Raw genomic sequence first — 22467 nt, forward strand, 5'->3', positions numbered from 1 at the left:
TCAATAGGTATCTCGTATCGCAATGTAGTTTTTGAACATTAAATGTATGTGTCGGTGCCTCGAACCTGAAAAAAAATGTCAATCTGGATATTCCCGAGCAATTGCGAAATGGCACATATGCCGCGTACGGCAAGGCAAGTTTCATAAAGCAATGCAGTACATACCTAAACACCGCAGTATTTGTCAAAACCTTAGCATCTAAGGTTAGCATCTAAAATTTTTCGAGTTCGCTACATTCTCGGGACGCTATAATTTATCATCTATCCTCAAAACCGACAAAGATGGTGTTTCGTTTTATTTTCTTCGACTGGACAGTGATTTTTTGCTGCTTCATTTTCTGCTTCAATATACGACGCGGGGGTGGGGTGGGGTGCAAAAAAACATCTTCAAGCACGAGGTAATCACCAACTCTTCCAGCGGAGCCGCGTTGGCGTCAATTGCGCCAGCGCGCCGTTTCCACTGGTGTGTTGACCAGCAGACAGCAAAAGGGCAGCGCGGTTCCCCTGGCGTCATTTTATCGGAGCGTGAGACAATTGCGAAGAAGCGAGCGATAGCGGCATGCGTACTGTAATGCTAGGCCGCGCCTGCGCTGTACGCGGTCTCGACTGCAGACGCCGCGCAACCAGACGGCGCAGCGATTAGTTTTGGCCACCGCTCCCGTGGTCCGTTTACTTCAGCTCATGGCTGTACGTTATAAACTATATATAATGTATAATCTTTCCATTAGCGAAGCTAATGGTACGAAAATGTTTAGCAGCACCTACAAATGCTAACCACGCTATTCCCATACGGGCCATTTCAGCAGAGATTTAGGTACTTTTAATGCCCAGCACTCGCTGGCTAAGAAGCGCTACAGTCCACCCCACCACTCCACACATACACTGCACGCTTTCTTTTTTGTAATGACACAGAGATCGTAATCATGAATGCCTGTGAGGTAATAACGAGTAATTCTCCCAAGAAAAGGAATGCTTTTTTTTAATACAATCTACAGACATGAATTCTACCTGTAATAGTATTTAACATATAGCATTGAACAACGTAGTTATGGCATTTTGTCATGGGGCCTTCGAATAATACTCACACTATCTTATGGCAGGAGTGGATACGAAAAAATAACGCCGACATTACTTACACCGCGTTCAGGCAATGAAGACTCTGGCGGTACGCTAAAAAATGCTGTGGAATTGAAATCTAGGTAAGCATTAGCGAGGATTCCCGAACAATGCGAGGAGGAAACAGCAAACGTGAATTACGCGACGTTATCACACGCCTACGATGGCTTAGGCGAGTTACATATCCTGAAGTTTATTTGGCCATGTAGAGTAAGCTGAAAAGAATGGTCTTCAAAGCTTTTCCCCCTTCCCTTCTCGACTGTGAGCACTGTGAGACCTGTGGTGGTGTCCGCAGAAAGCAGCTACGCTTAACTCCATCGTTGGACGTGTATGTTAATTATGTTTCATTGATTCCTTATTTTTATCGCGCTGTTCCTTGTAGCCGCATTCAAACATTTCCATTGCTGGGGCTCAAACCACGTAATACGAGCCATTTGCAGCAAATAATGGGAGGCCTGGAACCACTAAAAATCGGCAGGATTTTCGGCAGGCGCAAGGGAAGTCAAATGGCCTTTTCACAACGGCAGTTGCAGATCCAATTTCAAAATCTTGGTCTGACAGAGTTTTGTTCACAGCAACAGGCAAAAAAAAAAAAAAAAAAACCCTGCAAAACATTTGTATGAAGTACACCATGAAGCCTTTTTACGACTACATTCGACCGCTCCGTCAACCCTTCGAGGTTGCGTAATGGGAAAGTTCCAAAATCTTTCAAGTCTACGGAGGTGTTAAGTTGCCGCACAAGTTTCTGATTAATCTCACTTATGCCCTTAGTGCAGGCATTTTTGAGTGGAAAGATTTAATCTTAGAATAGAATGCAGGTTTGTCTCAAATGAAAAAAAAACTAATTTGCGATTAGTTACGTAAACACCAACGCATAATTATCGTTATCATCATGACTTTTACACTAACCCAGGAGTGACATGAGGGTGCGGATTGATGACCGGAATCGAGATCAAGAGGCACACGTGGTCGTCTGCGCCCATAAAAATTACGGGAAGTCCTGGGCTCTTGTCCAAAAGATCGGGCAGTGAGGGGCACAGTGTATGTATCGGGCTGTGAGACCTGACGAAGATTAGCACGAGCAATCGGCTGGTATTCATTACGCAACGGAGTTGTATGGCTAGGCGAAGAGGTTGTGCTGCAGGGGCGCTAGCCACCGAAGTACCAAAGTATTAACCTTCCCTGATAATGATTGCTAAGAACTTGCTTTACCTGCAGCGAAGGTCACAGTAAATTGCAACAACACCAATGTTCAAAAACGGTCCGCAAAAATACGACTTCTATTGCTTCAAATCCGGGTCCGCTCTTCAGTTACAAACGGAAAGGTCCTTGGAGCCTTCAACACCCGGCCTCCGAAATTGTGGCAGAGGGAGAACTGCTGAGCATCGTTTATTGCGCGCGATCTTTGTACTTCGCTCGACCGTACGTAAGAGCAAAAACGCTGCGTTACCGTAGACATGGACACCGACATTACGGGCAAGGTGACATTTATTAAGTGATCAGCAACATGTCCAATCATAGCGTGTAATCATCATTAGACATGCCCGCAAGCTGCATACCTCTTAGTAGTAGTATACGGTAAGCGATCATTTTATGTCAAACCTCATAATGTTTCAGGTTGCACGATTGGCCAAACTTACAGTTATCGCCCGAAAACCTAAGCTTGGAAGGCGAAGAACACTGCATGGGAGTTGTAACAATTTGAAATACCAACTGGGAGCAAGGAACTCTGGAAACTTGTGTAAAGGGGGATGCGACAGGTTTCTCCTGAAGCAATAAAAACAACTAATCAACACCAGCATCTATAACCTGCAAACGCTGCTCTGCTTCTAGAATCCCACGGAGGCGGAGTAGCCACTGTGGGTAAGCTGTACATGCTATTAACCAAGCACTCCGTGACATGTTTCGTAGCCGACAGCACAGTTTACGGATTCGAAGACAGCGCTACGAAACATGTGAGGGGCCAGCAGTTCCAGCGTTCACGAGCATGTAGCCCGCGACGTCCCCTACCTGTACCACCTATATATCTTACATCACCGGACATCGCGTGACCCTACTACAGGGAACCTCTGTGCCCACTGCAGCACTCTAGGGAACGGAAAAACGGACGAGAATGCTCGGAGAGGATTACGATTGCGAAGTGTGAGAAAGATCTTTACTGGTAAGCAGTATATGTTTTACCCCCCCCCCCCCATTCTCCTTCCGGTGAAGCCGTTTTACTCGGCGCCGCTCGAGGGCTCCTCCTCACCACCGCTGACCCCTCTTTCACAGGTGATATTTTCGTCGTCACCGCCGATGCCTCTTTCACAAATTGCGCAATCGGCTGACAACGGCGCTAGCGCTGTTTTCAGATGATTGCGGGGAATCAACAGAAGCGCAAATTGGCCTAAAACAATCGAAAGACGCCGCCGCCATTGCCGCCTCCAGTTCCAGCTCGTCGAGATGCTCCGAATCCCTCCCAGATGAACAGCCACTTGCCCGCTTGGAGCCAATTTTATTGAGCCTATTTCACTTGTTCACCTTAAAGGGCTTGCAGAGTGACATGTTTTCGACGGTGTCTTTTACTTTTAAGCAAGCGCACATCACCGGTTGCCGGTATATGCGTGCTCTTTTTGAGAGGGGAAGGAGGGGTGAAGTGCATAGGAAGCTATAATTTTTGACGCCCTTACTAAAGACACGTCCGTTGTGCTGGCGGGAGGTTTAAACGTGGACGTCAAACGGCTCAATGCGACCTGTCCGGTGTCTTCAGTGGCCGAGCGGATTGGGTTGGTGTGTTGCCCAAGGAAACAGACAGCTGCATGTTTGTCCGCTAAAATAAGGCTCGGGTCCATCCAAGTTTCATTGAGCTAATTGACTAGGAAGTATGTTCAATCACAAATTACAAACAAACTTGTTTTGTTTCGTACACTCCGTCCAGATTCGCAGGTCATTCTTCTTCACAAAGTATAAGGGCATTAATTTTCTCCCCCAAAGCCCGATTTCTCAGCTCTAGCGAAGGAGCTTGTTTTGAGAGATCAAAATCCCTTCTGGTATTTTCCACAAAAACCGGCACTGTCTTCCTGCACCCTATAGATCTTGGTCTGAGAATTAATTAGGCTGCCGGAACGAATTCCACTTCGGCTAGAGACTCTGTACCATCGGTTGCGTCTCAACGCAGGTCGAACTGATTCGTACCGCTGGTTGGTTGTAGGGTATAACGCGCCGACACAACGCAGGCGATGAGGCGCGCCGTAGTGGAGGGCTCCGGATTAATTTTAACCACCAGGGGATCTTTAGCGTGCGTCGAAATCTCGTACACACGGGCGTTTTCGCTTTTCGCCTCCATCAGAAAAGCGGCCGCCGTGGCCGGGAATCAAACCCGCGACCTCGTGCTCAGCAGCACAACGCCTTAGCCACTGAGCCACCGCGGCGGGTGATTCGTACCGCTATCTTCTTAGCCAAACCACGAACCCTTACTAAGACAACAGTGGATCGCTAGAAATAGTTCAGCACATTTTGCAGGAGGGTCCGGCGTATAACAAAGCAAGAAACCACCTCGCACAGAAAATCAGTGTCCCAACCACGGGTTCATAAATTTAAAAGCCCTTCTTGGACCATGCATGGTCATGAGTGGCGTTGCCAGAAATATTTTTCGAACGGTGTTATGCCCGGTTGGTTAAAAAAATGTTAAAAAGACAGTCTGCGCCCAGACAACGTCTCATTTTCGTTTTCTTATCTCATTCTCGTTTTTACATTTAAATTTATAGGCAAAATAGGTAAAAAGCATGGGAGAAAGAGGCAGAAAAGAGACGGTGGGTTGTGTCGCTTATAAAATTTCGGGGGGTGTTCTGACACCGAACCCCATTCCCCTCAAGGGTACACCCCTGATGGTAGCCTCTTTCATTTCGTTGGATGGTCGTCTCTCTCATTTCACATTATTTCATGACTTGCACGAAATAGGCGTCGTTTAGACCATTTAGGGCTAAATATCCTCATCTTATCAGGACATTTTATGTTATAACACCCACTCAAAGCTACACCTTAACTCATTATTTTTCACTTCTTTCTTTTTTTTCTCTCTCCCGCCCAACTTTTTTTTGGCCTATTATTCAATCCTCCTCATCCCCGTAGAGTAGCATGTAGGCGACAACATGTCCGCAGATCTCTCTGCTGTAAAGATCCTTTTCTCCCCCCTCTCTCTCTCGCGTGCTCTGCGCGCGCGCGCGCGCACACACACACACGCACGCACGCACGCACGCACGCACGCACGCACGCACACACACACACACACACACACGCACGCACACGCACACACACACACACGCACGCACACACGCACGCACACACACGCACGCACGCACACGCACGCACCCACGCACGCACACACACACACACACACACGCACGCGCACGCACGCACGCGCACGCACGCACGCACGCACGCGCACGCACGCACGCACGCACGCGCACACGCACACGCACGCACACACGCACACGCACACACACACGCACACGCACACACACACACACACACACACAGGCAAAAGAAATATTGCGATGTTTACTATCCGTTTTATAATTCCGTGTAGTAACTACTGTCCCATTATATCTGACATAGGCTACAAAAGATTACCATCAAAATCTAATATTTTTTAACGGCATAATTAATTTAAAAAATGAATCGAATCTGAGCTAATCATTTTTCTAATCCTGAACTTTGTAGCAGTTCTGCGCGGCTTCTAACCTTCAAAGAGAGTATGCTGAGGCAGATTTTTATGAGACAACGTTTATTCCAGGCTACTCACAACAGTAAGACCATGCAACGGCAGACCAGGGCCGCTGACGATCATATATAACCAGGCGGTCCTTGCAGAAGTGTCGGGGGTGGCACAGCACCGGCCGTCGCTCGTATACTCCGCTGAAGTGGTGGCCTGTTCGCTCGTCAGCAGGGGTACCTGGAAAAAGCCCCGTTCCCAGTGGTTCACATGACCTAGATAAAGTTCCTTCATGCTACGAAACGATTACTGGGCAGTGCCCATAAGTGGCTGGGCAGCGGCGCAGTGAACGGTCATCGGGCATGCATGAAAACAAATGCACGCAAATCACATATTGTTGCATTAATAACTAGTAAAAGCAGTGACGGAGTTTACGTAGAGCACTGCGAGTATATCAATGAGGAAATACGACAGAAAAAGAAAAAGAAAGTCATGACAGCGTATTTTTGCCTTTTGCGAGGGGCACCGTTCACAGTTTGCGCCCAGGATACGTAGCAGTGCGCCAGGCTTCCCGCTGGTGCGTCTCTAGCCGTTCAAACGTGGCCAGCCGCGGTGAAGACGGCACATGGCTTCCCGTGAATAGGGAACGACTCCCACATTTTCTTCTGATCAATGCTCCCAATAAAAGTTGTTCTCTCTTTCTCTCTCAAACGCAGCAATATTAAACTGGTCTCGAATACCCACCGGACGACCAGCCGCTCCCCACCGGCGCCTTCTAGTTGGCTACGGTGATAAGGCTACGCGTGCTCCCCAGGTACCGGTGGAGATTTTTCGTGACTTGCGGACACAGGACACATTTTTGCTGTAGATTGGCAGAGTGTATATTGGTGTTAACAAAGAGTCAATTCATTCACGCTCACCTTTGAAGAAGAGTACGTTCTGAGTCATTACTCACTAAATACACCGTTCGCCATACACTAAATACACCCACCGTGGCGGTTGGGGAGCGCTTAGAAGGGGCCCCCCTCTGGATCCACACCTGCTCCACCACGACCAGCTCCTCACCAAAACTCCAAAGTCAGATCTCGCTCCAGACCTAGATCTTGAGCCGCATCCCACAACGAAGGTTCATGTTTTGTTCCCGCCCCATCGTAACTAGAAAGACCCAAAGAAGGCCCCTGTTGTGGACCATTAGCTATAAGGAGATCACCCGCTGAGCTGCGGTCGCCTCACACAGAATACGCGCCATAAATGCTCTGATGAGTGTCATTACCCCCAGCGCGGCGCGTGCTTGATACACCCTCCTTGTTCCACGTGACTGTGGGAATGCCCTGGCGTCGTGCAGCAGTGGGGCCCTTTTCTTGTGTTTTATGAATGAGACGTACTATTATGAGCAATATGAAAGGGAACACAGGAACGCATAGAAAACACCCTCAGACCCAGATATGAATACGCAGCGGCCGCCGTCGCAAACAAAGTGGAAAGGGTGACGCTGTTCTAACAACTGTTCCCATTCCCGCCGTGCGTCTTATCGGCTGTCCGACGGTACCATATTAGAGGTGAAATGACCGAAGCTGCGGATTTGTAGAAATTCCAGCGTGGTAGGGGTGCCAACAGTTAGTGGAAGAGCGCCCTCCTTTCCCCCTTCGTTTTTCACAGCGCCATCCGCGTATCGCTCCGAGTCTGTTTCGAGCCTCTTTCCCACGCGTTCGTGTGTTCCCTTTCATATTGCTCATAATAGTACACTTTACTGAACGCTTCACAGTCACGTGAGTTAAGGAGCCGGCTTCCGACGCACACGCCGGCTTTCTTGTTCAATTGGCCATATATATAATGCTTCCGCATTAACACCCCATATGGCCCCATGTACACCTCTGGTGCGGATTGCGTCACACGTTACGGAAACACGGATGGACGGTCCAATTTAGGGGAAATTAACTGAATATTGGTTACGCATAAAGACGGCGCATTGCTACTGGGGGCATTTCGTGCGCTTCCTTACAGCTCGCTCGAGTGCTGCGGTGTAGCAGACTGCAGTGTTCGCTCATTTGCTGCATTTTAAATACAAATGGCCGACACGAAACGAGCTGCCATCACCTCGTATACGCTTACCACACAAAAGTTATCTTCTCTACCACTTTGGACAGAAACCCCTCTGGTCATGACATTGCCGCAAGGTAGCCCGAGGTCGATCGCGTGTCCCTACCAAAAACGTGACTGAGGAGCGGTCAGCTCATTTTCCAAGTGGAGTAGAAGTTCATTGAAGAGCAAGCATTGAATAAATATTTGTATTATGAGGAGGCCCCAAAGGCAGGATTGTCGCGGATTGGTAATTCATAATATTGTCACGAAGCCAAAGACGACGCAGTTGTCTTCAAGGAAAACAAGTTTATTGGAGCGAACTTGCGCTCCCCTAACAACTCAAAGAATACAGGCGGCGAAGCAGCAGTCAACTAAGTGACGTGCGAAGGCGAGCGCGACGATTCGAATTGAAGCCGCGGCGTCTGCTCTGCAGGCTTTTATCTTTAAACGCGAGTGTTTCTCGAACCGTCGATTTACATCCAGAACAAAGAGGATTATTCTAGGCTGTTCACGTTAGTTCGGAACGCTCTCCCTATCAGAAGAGATAACACATGGGGCATAGAAAGAAAGAATGGAACACGCGCTTCCCTTGGCACACAGATAACACAGACCAGCGCAGACGGGTGGTAAAAGCAAAACATAGATAAACAAATCCACTGCATGGCTCGCGGCAATATGCACCAAACCATGGTTGCTAGTGCAGAATCTTTACACAATCGTCGATCGTAAAATATCATTCCCTAGAATGAAAATACAATCAAGCTGAGTTGTGCAATGCGGTTGTGTATAGGGCCGAATAATGTTTTATGACATTACATGGCGTTGACGCGAGGACATAAACTGGAGGAAAGGTGGCAAATCCCCGGGGACTGGACGTCATCTTTACCTTGAGCGAACCCGCGGGTTCAGAAACCGCTAGTTCCTGTGTTTTCGTACCAGCAGTCCCCCACAGAAGAAATTGAGGTTCGTTAAAGCCCGGTCTCCTCCAGAGCTTAAAAATAATTGATGAATCTATCGAACAGCAGCTAAATCCATTCATTTTATATATGATTTCCTCACAGGCCCTGCCAGAAAGAGCGGACCTGTCTACGTCGAGGTTGTTTTATATACAACGGCAGTGTGTATGCGTATATGTGAGCACACAACCAGTCTTTCTGCAAAGCTTTCACAGAAATACGAGCTGCCAGGTGCAAGAAAATTATTTTAAATGCAGAGCATTTCTTTAACTCACGATGTCACCCGGCGTCGTCGGCGTGCCTCGGCGTCCGCAACAGCCGTTCCAGGTGCGCCCTCTCCCCCACTCCTCCTCTCCCGCATCACGCTACCCTCCTCGCTCTCAACAACAGGTCCGCACCCCTCCCCCTGCACTATATAAAAAAATAATATTTACCGGCGCCTGGTTTCGATCCCTCGACCCTCCGGGCGGAACGCAATGTACATGGTGCTCTACCCACTGCGCCACAAAGCCGACACAGAATGGGAGGCTACGAACGCGCCTTATATCCTTGACTCATTCAAACTACGCCAAGAAGCTGCTGATACAACGCATTCACTACCACCAACTCCCCAAACACTAAACGTTAACGCAATACACCCACCCCCTATGCGACGCATTTACTCGAGTCCCCCTCGCGGGGAGATGTGCCCTTTCTTTTTACTGATTTCACGAACGCGATTCTGACAATTTGTTTGCAGCTGAGAGGTCACTATGTTGGTGCCAAATGTTTGCATGCCTAACTAGAATAGTCTATAACACCCTGTCTAACTACTTCAGTAGCGTTGTACAGCGGGCTAGATGCGGCCATTACAAAACACTGTGACATTAGTTTTTATTTTCGGTCTTTGTCTCATCGACAATGCATCTCATTCAAGCGTGTGTGCTTCTGGCATGAAAAGTGGTACTCTCTCACTAAAATAACTTTTACCACATCCGCGCACCCTCTCATTAAATAACCCACCAAAAATAACTTCTACCACATCACTTTGGGTTGTGTAATCCTCAGTTATTTATGCCCTAAGCCATGTTATATTCATAACTGCGTAAAATGTTTATCAATTATATGCGTCGCCATGCAAACCGAAGTAACTATTTAAATAATCGCGGTGCATCATTCGAAAACTGTTAATCAGTGCTGAGTCCCAATGTCAGAAATTACAGGCGTAATCTTTCAGTTAAACAAATTGTCCTGGTGCACCAATGAGCTACGTTAGCGAAGGCCCAAATATCCGAGACCAGGTATTTAGCGGTTAAAGCTATACATTGCAGTCCGTGCGCAGCTAGGACCATGCTGACTCTACGCTGAACCATAGGTCGCCGCTTGGATTAACCTTCCAGCGCTGGCACATCATCTCGTGCATAGGCGCGGAACGACCCCGTGTCACGAGTGGTCCCTGCATTTTAGAGTTGGGCATCGAAACTTATTTTGCGCAGCGGACGTTTGGGGCGATAGAGGTGTCGTTAACGCGCTCGCTATGTAGGAAATGCAGGACGCCTGACTGCACGCTTGCAATTCAAAAGGGAGCCGAGTACAGAGAGAAAAGTGCGCGTTTTCGCTAAGTAGGGAACTGATAGGAGGAACGAGATCCCCTCCGGCCAGCTCGCGGGGCTCAACTTTCCTTTCGAGGAGTGGCCAAGTTCGCCCAGGGCGTGCATGGAAGAGCGGATTTATTCGCAACAAAAGGCGGGCGCGTTCGCTTGGCGTAATATCGTGGGCATGCATCACCTCTGGGCCGTCAGGGTGGCCCGAGTGGTTGGATCACGGACGTTCTTTGTCAACTTTTGATTGATGCAGAAATCCATCAAGGGAAAGTCCCCGATCTAAGCCGCTCCTCGAGCTTTCACTATGGCCGAGCTTTTGAAACATGGAGGTAATAGCGCGCCTGTGGCATCCTTGCGCAGGCGCCGAGCCCGTAGTCATCAATGCTCTGTGAAAGGAAGATCGCCCAGGCTGATCCCCAATAAAAGCTCCTGCAATAACGGGAATCTTGACGACTCGCGCTAATCCTGATCAGTGTCATGGCTGGCAGGCTCAGAAATCAGCGGCGACCGCTTGCTGTAGACAGCTGATCGTATAGTAAACGAAAAAGGCAAATCAAGCTCCTAGCCCGTTGCGCTTGCTTTTGCATTTTGTTTCGGCCATGATATTGGTTTAATCAGCGCTCTCTTGGTAATGTGTCCTCGCAGTTTCATTACTGTGAACATAACAGGCCTCGCACCTAAAAGTGCGGCAATTTACCTTTTCCTCAAAATATCGCATGCCCTAATTTTTCGCACTACCTTGTGCCACCCTTGCGCACGTGACGTAACGTCAGCGCAGGCGCAGTTGACGCAAGTCTGCGCTGATGAAGAATAATTTTCTTTAAATACCATGTTTTTGACGTCCCAATTAATAGAAGCTACAACTTAAGCTTGCGCTTAATATTCCGCTCTTACAAGGTTATTTGACAAACTATCGCTTCCAGAACTGCCGCGAGGAAAATCGGTAGCTCACTCTATCCCGTACCCATTATCCACTGCGTGAGTTCCCATATCGGACGGTTTTTGCTTCTGAGTTCTGTTTCATTTCCCTGTAATATACGTCTTTTCAAGTGTACCTAGACATTGACATAGTGGATCCTCTAAGAACTATTTTCCCTTCAAAAATAGAGACCGTACGCGAGGTTTATTGTTTCAAAATGCATTGTGGCATGCTACTTGCGGTTATAGAAACCAGTTTAAGATGTTACAAACTAATTTGCATGGTATGATGGTAAGCGGCAAGCCCAGGAAAACGATGATTTGGCCATAACAATCTGGCTTCTGACTTGTCTTTACATAAAAAATGGCAATTCATGAGCCGTCTTGCCTCGTGTCTGTATAGTGTTACAGTCAAACCCGGCTATAACGAATCCGGATAGAGCGAATTATGCTATATATCGAACAAAAATAATTCAGTTACGGAAATACACGAGAAACATATTCCTTATAACGAAGTTCACATCCGATATATCGAACTCTGCGCTCCTAGAATGGCCGCCGAAATGCATGGTCTCGGAGGGGCGATTGGGATGTGGATTGGCCACGACCAGGGAGCAAGAGTTGCGACTTAGACATTACGCCTCGCACTGAGCGACATGACGCCCGGCACTTTTCGTAACTGTTTCCGACGCGCGGGACTCACGACGGAACCCGAGGAGTCAGCGAGTCCGGACCAAGACAGCAGCTTCAGTGAACTGTGGGAAGAGCTCCCCCACATTCCCGATGATACCGCGAGTGAAAGCCGTCCGACGCTTATAATGAAGCGCTTTCGGCAGTCAATGTGCTCCGCCAATGCTTCTTAGATTTTGGAGGACGCGGACTCAAACTGGTGCAAATAATGTTTCGTGTAGACAATGCTATGCTAGTTGAAGCCGCTAAAACTAAAGTGAAAACAAAAATCATGTGCACCGCTTTTTTCTTTGCAAAGTAGGCAGTTCAGGCGGAAAGTAGCTTTAATACTTGCAATAAATGGGTTATTTTGGGTTTGGTAACGGTACTTTACTCTGTTCGTTTTTGCATGTGGGGATGGTGGAGTTGAGGAGAGGGAGGGGGGCTCCCGCGGATTGCGAACTTGTAGCAATAAGTTCGTTATAGGCGGGTTCGGCTATATCGAACTATTGGATATATCGAACTAATCGCGGTGCATATTGCAATTCGCTATAAACGGGTTTGACTGTACCGCTTTTATGCAAAACGCGATCAAAATATATATCTGATTTGGGACGCTAGCAAGTCTACTCACCGAAGCCTTAATTTAGTAGAGCATCTAAGACAAGGGAAATAGGGGGAGGGGAGGCTGGGAATGACGTACTAACAAACGTCGGGGTTGGCAATATCGCAAATTTTAGCGCACGGCTAACTGTCACCTGTTGTTTCACCAACCTTCCATTAGTTCCTACATAAAATCACTGAGGAATACCGAGCACATCTACAACGAGTACGAAAATGTACATTGCCAGAAATAAGTGTACATCTCTTATTGAAATTGCAGATTTGGTCTGTGCTTAGAACTACAAATTTTGCCTTTTTATCTTCGTGTCACTAAAGGAAATCCCTTTTCGGGGGCCACTTATTACAAACCAACAGTCCATTTAACGCCGCTTTCTACAACAATTCAAAATCGGCATCTAATGGTAATACACCTTATGCACGCATCCTAGGTGTGATCAGAGTATTGAAATACTCTGGTGTGATTACGTATACAGGTAATGTTGCTTGGGTTCTTTGGAGAGAAGGTTTGGCATGTCTTTCGATTGAAATAAAACTCGTTCAAAATTTTAAATTTAGATGTGGCGTAACGTGCTTTGCATATTACACGCATTGCTCTCTGACTGTCTTGTAAGTCAATATTGTTGTTCCTTCCTATTTTTAGTATACCGTAATGCTTTTCTCTTTGGGCTTTCATTTTGCCTTTGCCGGAACGTTTACTAGCGTTTCTTGCTACCGGGTCAAATCTCTCTATTTTGCGTTCTGACTCGACAAAGTTCTATTAATTTACTGATTGAGTTAATTGATGTGCGGGTATCTCAGAGCTTGATAGCAACAAAACGTTTACAGCTGTTCGTAAGAATGCGAGAAGTACGATTTTAAAACATCTCAAAATCACTGCTGTGTGAGAGTGCTTGAAAACATTACACGGCTTCCGGTGTGAATTTCGGTGTGACGTTCTTCAGAAACTACTTTAGTAAAATCGCTGGAGACACGTGACAGTTTTTGTCATGATTAAATTCGTGAAGGTGCTGGCCGAGAGGGCTGGGGGAAATTAATCTGGTCATGTTGACGATACACATTCCAATGTAGGATTAGTGGGAGGCATGGAAAGTGTCCCTACCTCAGCGTTTAAATGCGGAGCGACCTCAATATACCTTGGATTCATTACATATAACCCAGGCCTACATCACATCGAAAACCGACGTGGTTGCAAGTAGGCGAAGTAGCCACGTCTTATTATTTTATTTATAATTTGTGATAAAACTTTACCATTTTCCTAGGTCAAAACACATCTTTTTCCGAAATTGAGGGCGCAATTTTGGGGTCATGAAGTAAAGTTCAGATTCGCAAAAAAATTCAGAAAATCTCAGGTAGCTGAAATGTATGGGGAAAGAAGTGTAACACGCTGCAAGGTGTCATTTTACTCGCGAAGTTTCATTGTTGGTATCTTAACAACCCACGTGTTGAAACAAAATTAAAAGTACACATTATACTACTCAGAGATATGGCTAAAACATGACCACAGACGGGGTGCATGGTCATGATTTTCTGGGTGAAGCACCCCTTTCCCTCTCCTTTCTCCGACGACGACGATGGTTGAACGCGACGCTTTCTCGTGAGGCATTCCTTGGTTGTCGTCTGAGTTTGGTCTTTGAAGCGGAAAAGGTATGGACCCGTGGTTTACGCGTTGACTCCACGCAGTTCGGACTTTTGATCGCAGCGGCTTTGACTTTGACCCTTCGCCATTTGATTTCGCACGAAGAGAGCTTCGCGTTCAACCATCCTCATCGTTAGACGGAGGAATACATGATTTTTCTGTTTAATTTTGCACGTCCACACACCCCTCTCCGAATCCAAACTGCTTCGAGCGTGCCGGAAACGCGCAATCGGTTAGACATCGTCTTCATAATGCGAGGGAGCCAGGTTGCTTCACTTCACCCAGGATCATCGTTGGCTTTCCTGCAGGGTGTTTCGGGTGCGCACAGACGTCATCAGTGAGACGTAGGAAGCTTCGCTTTGAGAAACGCTTTCCTCCGCCTTGAGGGAAAGAATAATTTCTCGGTTCGGGCGAATAGTTTCTATACTAGCCACAAATTCTCAGACCCATCATTTCAAACCACCGATGAAAGCATAATAATTTTGCCCCATAACACTTCAAATTAAACCTTAATTGCAGCATTCTCAGGAAGAAACAACTAAAAGGTGTAATGCACATTTTTGGCACCCAAGAAAAAGTAAAACTAAAGCCAGGACGCAAAACGCTCACCGGGAACGTAAATGTAATAAATGCTGGGAAAAAACGATGCGTTTCTTGCCAGTACAAGAGCATAAAGATTAGACGTTAATGAAATAATCATTCGACGAAGCTCCGCTAGGCAAATCCAATGGGTTATAAACAATTAGGAAGGCTTTTGCATATAGCATACAAAAAACTACACTTTCGGGCCTAATTTTCTGCGAATTTATGAAGGCACGTAGATTTTTAGACCAGGTCGCTGTCAAGTGCCGGCTTGACTTTACTGTTCACTGTGTAATTGCCCCTTATACAGTAATGTGAGCACTAAGAGTTCCTTGCACAAACTTCCACCATCCGTAAATATATTCAAGCGCGTATTAAAGAAAATTCCCGTCTATTTCTCGATTATATTCATTGCTGGAATTTCCAGCGCATAATCCATAATTCCATTTCCCTTTTTCTCTTTCCCTTTTTCTCCATTTCATTTTCCCCATGTCCCTTTTTCTCCCATAACTCCATTTCCCTAAGGGAATTTTAAAGGTTTTACTGTGTAAAAACTGAACTCCGGAACAGCATGCATTCTCTTGGATTGCAAACTTCCCCCAAAACATTTCATGTATGGAAAGGGAACATAATACTTCTCTGAATTTCTCTTCCTTTTACAGTGGTTACTACCCTGGCTCTGTCTTACCACTATCCTGTCGCAGTATGTGTGAGACCTTGACCATGCAAGAAATTCGTTCCGCAATTAGAACTACTGGGCGATTTTAATTAATGCGGGCAACGTTTAACGGCGACGTCGCTGAATCAGTCCAGTTCGCTTTCTGTGCTTCAGCCCTCCTTTTTGACTTGGCCTTTTGCATCTTTCATTCCCATGAACGCCTTGCAGTGACGTCCTGTCCGTTTAACAGTCATCAGTGCTCGTTCCCACGCATAACGTTTGTTTAATTTCCCTCTGCCGAAATTTAGTTTGTAGCTGTTGAATTTAGTTTTTTCAAGTGATGCTGGTAACAGGCTGACAGACACTGAAATTTCAACGTTTTCCTAGGAAAGACTGATGTCTTTATAAAAAACAAAGCAAGAATCGCCGATATGTGCCGCCTCGCATAAAAATTGGTTACAAGTTGCGGTGTGGGCGGTCGAACCCGGGATCTTTTACACGACAAGCGAACGACACGCTAGCGCACGCCTGCACTGGGAGCCGGATGGTGGGGCCAGACAGCTTTACCCATTCCTCTGGGCTATAATATTACGAACGCTCTATATCACGCTTAAAAATGCCCGAGGTTCTGCTTCACTACAACAAAGCTGAGCACCCAGTAACTGCCACAAAGAGCGCGAAGCAGCCCAATGTACATACACTATAGGTTTTGACTTCTAAAATGTGGATCCATAAAACCGGGGCCTCGGGCATGAACTCGTCGACCACAGCAAAACATCATTTTAGTACTCATGTCACTAAAGCGTCAGTGTAGAACGTCGGAACGAACTCGGGGCCTGGTTCCAAGCAACAACCAACAACAGAAGTACAATACCAGGGCTCTAATTTTCCTGAAGACAATAAAAAAAAATATACTTTTATCGGATTAAACATTTTTAGCCAGCTTCTAAATCCGGTAAACTTTCACTGCGCACAAATTCGCGCGGTCATTGGCCCTTGGAGACACTTCTCTCTGCTACAAAAGTTCTCAACATGCGTTACACCGGGAGTCTGTTTGCCTTCAGCCAGACTCGAAGAAAAAAAATGGCTAGTGCTGGGGAGGTTCCCGTTTGAACCCATTCCCATTTCACCCTTCCCGCTTGTTCCGTCCCGTTTCAACCCGGCGCAAAACGACCTTCCCGTTTCGCCCTTTCCCACTTGGCCCATTCCCGTTTGAACCCATTCCCATTTCAACCTTCCCGTTTGTTCCTTCCCATTTCAACCTGGGGCGAAAGAACCTTCCCGGTTCGTATTTTCCTATTTAGCCCGTTCCCGGAATAACGTACCCAGTTTATGAAACGTTAAAAAAACATTTTCATATTATTTTTAATTGATTTCCGTTTGTTCACAGCCGCTGCAATAGCATGCTCAGTACATCCAGAGTCCTTGACTGCTTTTCAAACCTGGGCTTCACTTTTTGAATCTAGAGACGACGACATTTGGTTACAATTCGTCATACCAATTAAATCTTTTAAATTAACAAAGCCTAACAAACAAATAAACAATGAACAAATTAATAAACAAATATTTTAAATTAAGAAACAAATCTTTTAAATTAACAAACCGAAAAAATGATAAAATCAAAAAGCCCAAAAAAGCACCGCGGAAGTAAAAATAAAAAATCGCAAAAACACCCTCACTTTGAAAGAAATCGTATTTGGCAGACTAACACATTTAATCGTTATAGTAGCGCAAGTGTACATCAATGTCGAAAAGAAACAGATGAAAACTATAAAAGATAAAAAGATGTATAAAAGTAAAGTAACCCTATGTATCTGGATACATATGCCACATATGTGGCTATAAAAAATCGCAGTCATGAGAAGCGGCGAAAATTGTAAACTTAGCTTTGCGTTTTATTGATTCTGCTTATTCTCGTCACTCTAGCGTACTCAATTTGCATAATAGGGCAAAACTTCAGAAACTTAAGCAGCGCAGGGTCGTCGCGAGCCTAAATTTTCTTTGCTACAGAAACTTAAAATTGTCGCGGGAATACTACCTCCAAGGGCCTTTCAGACGTTCAGCGAGAAGACATCATAGTAAGACTATTAGGCAGCCAATCAGCTGAATTACTATTCGAAAGTTATCTTTGTTTCCTCGTGCAATTTCTTACAGGAATAAGTTAACTGAACGAACAGTGAACTCGGTATCGTTAGAAGAATTCTCCCCACGTATTGTAAATATTTATTCTAGTTGAATCGTCGTATTTTCAAACTGGAATACATTACGAATGCATATCCTTGTTCGGACCCCTTTGCGTCTATTACATATTTATGTCTTTTACTTATTTGTGTGGGACGTTTTTAAACTACGCCAACCAATACTGATGTGTTTTTATGTTCACTCCTGCATGAGCCCGACCAGGCCGTAAAGTATCGGTAAATAAATAAAAATATCTGTTCATTACTCACGTAGGAAAGGCATTAGTAGCCAATTCTCAGATTTCTGCACATGTTTTTGCCTTTTTTAAAGTCTCTCCTACGGACATCTTTGATCTATAGATCTCTCGAACCCGAAGACAAAGCTACGCTCCCAACAATGGGCATAAGAGTGGCTGATAAATAAATTTCAGCCGCACGTACAAACACCAACTGCAGAAAAATCCAATGCGTGTATTACTCAAGATATTGGGTATCTTTATAGTACACTTTCGCCGCTACAAATTTTGTGTCAAGAGGGCAGTATCGGCCTAAGGCATTTGGAAACTTTTATCGGCCGGAAGTATCGGTCGATTCCGGAAAATTTGGTGCATATAAGTTTTTAGCGCATGACCCATTGCTTGTAAGCACATTTTGGGGAACAGTTCCGAAGACAGTAAGGCATATTTTCAGAAATTCAAATGGGTTGCAACGACGCGGGTTCAAATGAGAAGGGCGCTTTGGGAGCGGGTTGTAACGGGAAGGGCGTTTTGGGAACGGGCTGAAACAGGAAGCGCCCAAACGGGAAGGTCGTTTCGGGAACGGGCGCACACGGTACGGGTCAAGCGGGAAGGGCGTTTCGGGAATGGGTTCAAACGGGAAGGGGTCAAACGGGAATGGGTTCTTTCGGGCTACACCCTGCCGGAAGAGCGTGCGCCTACAGGTGCCCGAAAAGCTCATATTTTTTGCATATTGCAAACCTTTTATTCTTCTCGACGGTAAGAAAGCCATGTGGTTTGCCTTTGCACTTCACATGCTTCACACGCGAAGAAGTACATTAGTCGACGAAATTACAATAGTAAACATCGACAATATTTAGGGGAATTCCCCAAGGCGGAGTGAGTTTCTGCGAAGAAAAGTTTGACATCCACCTAAATGCAGCCGTACGGCTACAAAAGCAAGCTACACGGGTTTCTCAGAAACTTCGCAGTTGAAGAAAAATCCTGGACCAGGACGAATTTTTCTTCAACTGCGAAGTTTCTGAGAAAGCTGTATAGCTTTCCTTTGTAGCCGTACGGCTGCATTTAGGTGGATGTCAAACTTTCCTTCGCAAAATAGTAAGCATGCTAATAACAACGTGCTTTCCTTGCGTAAAAACTGGCGCGCAATTCAACTGAAAATGGCCTGCGGACCGAATAATATTCATTCCAACGCACACACACATGCACACACGCGCACACACAAATAACTGTTTCGGCTGCACCGACGGTCTTCCTTTCCGATATTAAGTGCGAATGCACTTCTTAAGCGACCCTGAATCACGCGTCCACCGCCGTCCGTCCGTCCGCAGCCTTGCAACGGAGCTAGCTAGCGTGCCTAGCAACGGCGCCGGATTTCCGAAGCGTGAGGGCGCTCGCGTAGCGCCTCCTCTCCCCCCTCGCCTACTCTCCAGCTCGCAACACCCTCTCTCGGCGCGCCAGTCACTATATAAAAAAAAATAACAGCATCCGGCGCCCGATTTCGAACCGAGGACGTTACGGCCGCAGCGTGACGCTCTCCCGACTAAGCCACGGAAGCCACGCTGATTTCAGAATTAGGAACGCTCCTTATATCTTTAACGCATTGAAACTACGTCGTCAGCGGCGTTGCGTTGGCGACTCAGCGGCGTTATAGCGGCTTGATAACTGCGTGGTGTACACGTGATACTACAAACCCGATGGAAGAGATGGAAGAGAAGGCGGCGAGGCGGTGGGCTGCGGGTGCCGAGCGCAAGCGCCGCAAGCGGGTTGACAACCGTGCATTCGCACTTTCACATTCTCCCCCTCGGGGAAATGCGGGGGACTTTTTTAGACAGACGGCTGCATCCGTACTCTCATTACTTAAAACAACTCACGAGGCTATAAAACTTTACATCGACACTGAACGCGCGAGTCAAGACTGGTCTTATCAGAATGTAGGCGTATCAAATATGAAGTAGCTAAATATGTACGCACGCATAGAAGATGACCTTTCGAAGTAGCTTGAAATGGGAGGACGAACCAAGTGTCATCTTCTTTCCTATAAACGGGAGCCTCACCGTCAAATACACTGCGCAGTTTGTTTTCTATCCTGACATGAGCGGACACTTCGAGGCGAAGCAAGAACCGAAAAAGTGGTGTCGAAGCATAGGCGAGAAGATTAAAAAAAATGTGGAGGGTTTATTGGAATCAAATAAATAAGCTACGTACGACAACGTCGGGTGCGTAAACGCTTATCAAAGCCCAGCCATGCGAGGAAAACAGCTTCGCCGCTTGACTTCAAGCGCACAACGACGCAGAATGAAATGGACATCACAGTCCAGCGGATAGCGCCTAGCGCCCAAATGAAAATCTGTGAGCGTGCTGGCCGAGTGCTCGGTTCGTGCCGATGAATAAATACATTTTCATTTTACAACACGCGCCGCAGGTTGAAGTTCCACGGTGATTGTGTGTCCTACAAGTCTCGTGTGGTAATTCCCAAAAATCAAACGGGAGTATTACGTGCCCAAAATACTCTTCAGGCCGGGTTCAGACTGTTGCCGCAACTGTCGTAATAACTTTAAAGAATGACGTCATTTCACGTCTCAGCCAACTGAACTGCGGGAAACGCTGTTTTTTTTTACGTCCACAGCGCACGATATGGCTGTTACTTCGGTAGTCTGGACACAGCAAACGTTCATATTCAAGTGCAGTACCTGTGGCGGAGTGTGTTGCCGTGTGCACAAATGCGGACTCAATGTTCGTCTCCGCCGATCTATAAAGAGAACGGGAAGCCAAAACACAACATTTAGTCCCGTTGCTGCGTCATTTATCCCCTGTAATGGCATCGTAGTTGCCATTTGGCGCATATGTCTGTGGACAGTTCTAGATTCCCTAAACAAAAGTCATTGCAATCAGTGGGTATTTTATGTAGCCCCATGTGATAAAATATGAATTTTAATGATAAGAAAAGCGCCAAGGCTACATCAACTGGGCTACATCAAACACTAAGAAAATAGACAGGGATCAATGTGAGCGAGGAGAAAAGTGAGTGAATTAAGCTAAATAGTAGTGAATTAAAGCGGATCATTTTATGAATTAACGTATATCAGAGTCACTTAAGTTGAATTAAACAAGAGCAACAGGACTCACAGAGAATTAAAACAGATCCAGTTGAGTAAGTAAGGACAACGCGAATTAAGGGGGTTCAATTTGACATTGAAATTCAATCGAAATCAGAGGAATCAAGGTAAATTATATCGCATAATTAAGCCAACTAAGGGCTATCAATGTTTTAAGATGAAAATTGTAGGAATCAGTACGATTCAAAGCGAATAACAAGAACCAAAAGTGATGAAGGGGGTGCCAGCTGAACATGAAGACAAAGCAAATTAATGGGGATCGTATAGGAACGCGAATTAATGCGACTCAAATTGACTAAAATGAAATAGGATGGATCAAAAGAAATAACGGGAATGAGTGAGTGAATAGATGTGGAAAAAAGTCATTTTTTTGTGGATGACAGGGGATTGAAGTGGGTGAATCATCACACGAAAATAGGACGCTGGGTTTATAAAGTGGATGATTAAGTGATTTACGACGAATTACTCACGGAAAAAAGTTGATGAGAAAAAGAAGAAGAAGAAGAAGAAGAAGAAGAAGAAGAAGAAGAAGAAGAAGAAGAAGAAGAAGAAGAAGACGAAGAAGAAGAAGAAGACGACTATTTTTCAGCAGACTGTGTTACAATGCCTGCTGACGGGGCCGGAGCTAAAGGCATTGAGTGCCTGATGAGGGCTCCTGGCCCTCTGCAGTTCACAACAGAAGACACGATTCAATCAAATATGCGTGCTGTCAATAACATCCAGCAATACAGAGAGATAAAATAAGTAAATTAAAAAAATGCGAAAAATCGCACATGAGTCAGTCATTTAACGGTGATGCCTGAACGAAATGTCGGGAATGACTAAGATAATTTTGCCAACTAGTTAAGACGACACAATAAATATTTCTAAAGAAATAAATTTAGTGTCATGGTATTTTTAAGACAACCTAAAGGTGAAAGCCTGAGTGGCGACGCATTTAGGACATACGAATGGCTTACATGGTTCGAGGTATCCTTTATATACATATTTTTACGTTCTTATTATTCTGTTTCCGCTGTTTTGAAGAGAAAGTCGGCACCCTCAGAGGGAAAAGCCTACCTCCAGCCAACCCGTGGGTGTGTGTCTTGGCCTCGGCTATACAACAACAGCCGCTACCCAACAAGAGCCGATGGACCGCCTGCCTCCTGCCGCAAAGCCAAACCCACACCTGTTACCATCACCCTCAACTCCATAGAATCTCACCAACTAGCTACCCCTACGATTGCCCTCACCGCCCTGATACCCCTAACACAACGCCCCACCTTGTACTGCTCTGCCCCGCCAGCTCCTCATCCCCCTCTCCCCTATCACTCGGAGAGTGGGAGAGCTTGCTGCGCAGCAGACAGCTGGAGTTCCTGATCTCGCGGGCCATGATGGCTGCGAAGGGACCGGCCTACCGGACTAGGATGGCTACCG

At 46.2% G+C, this 22467-nt stretch overlaps 1 long non-coding RNA gene across 1 annotated transcript in view; it reads right to left on the reverse strand.

The window, feature by feature from the left end:
- Positions 1-5919: 5919 nt before the first annotated feature.
- The window catches only part of LOC144170269 (uncharacterized), a 210431-nt gene continuing 193883 nt past the window's right edge, over positions 5920-22467 (reverse strand). The window contains exon 3 of the long non-coding RNA XR_013322582.1: positions 5920-6048. This is a non-coding gene — a long non-coding RNA (uncharacterized LOC144170269). The remainder of the gene's footprint in view (positions 6049-22467) is intronic.

Source organism: Haemaphysalis longicornis, unplaced genomic scaffold, assembly GCF_048455015.1.
Source record: "Haemaphysalis longicornis isolate Haplotype H1 unplaced genomic scaffold, Haemaphysalis longicornis Haplotype H1 scaffold_1, whole genome shotgun sequence".
In the NCBI taxonomy this organism is placed as follows: domain Eukaryota; kingdom Metazoa; phylum Arthropoda; class Arachnida; order Ixodida; family Ixodidae; genus Haemaphysalis; species Haemaphysalis longicornis.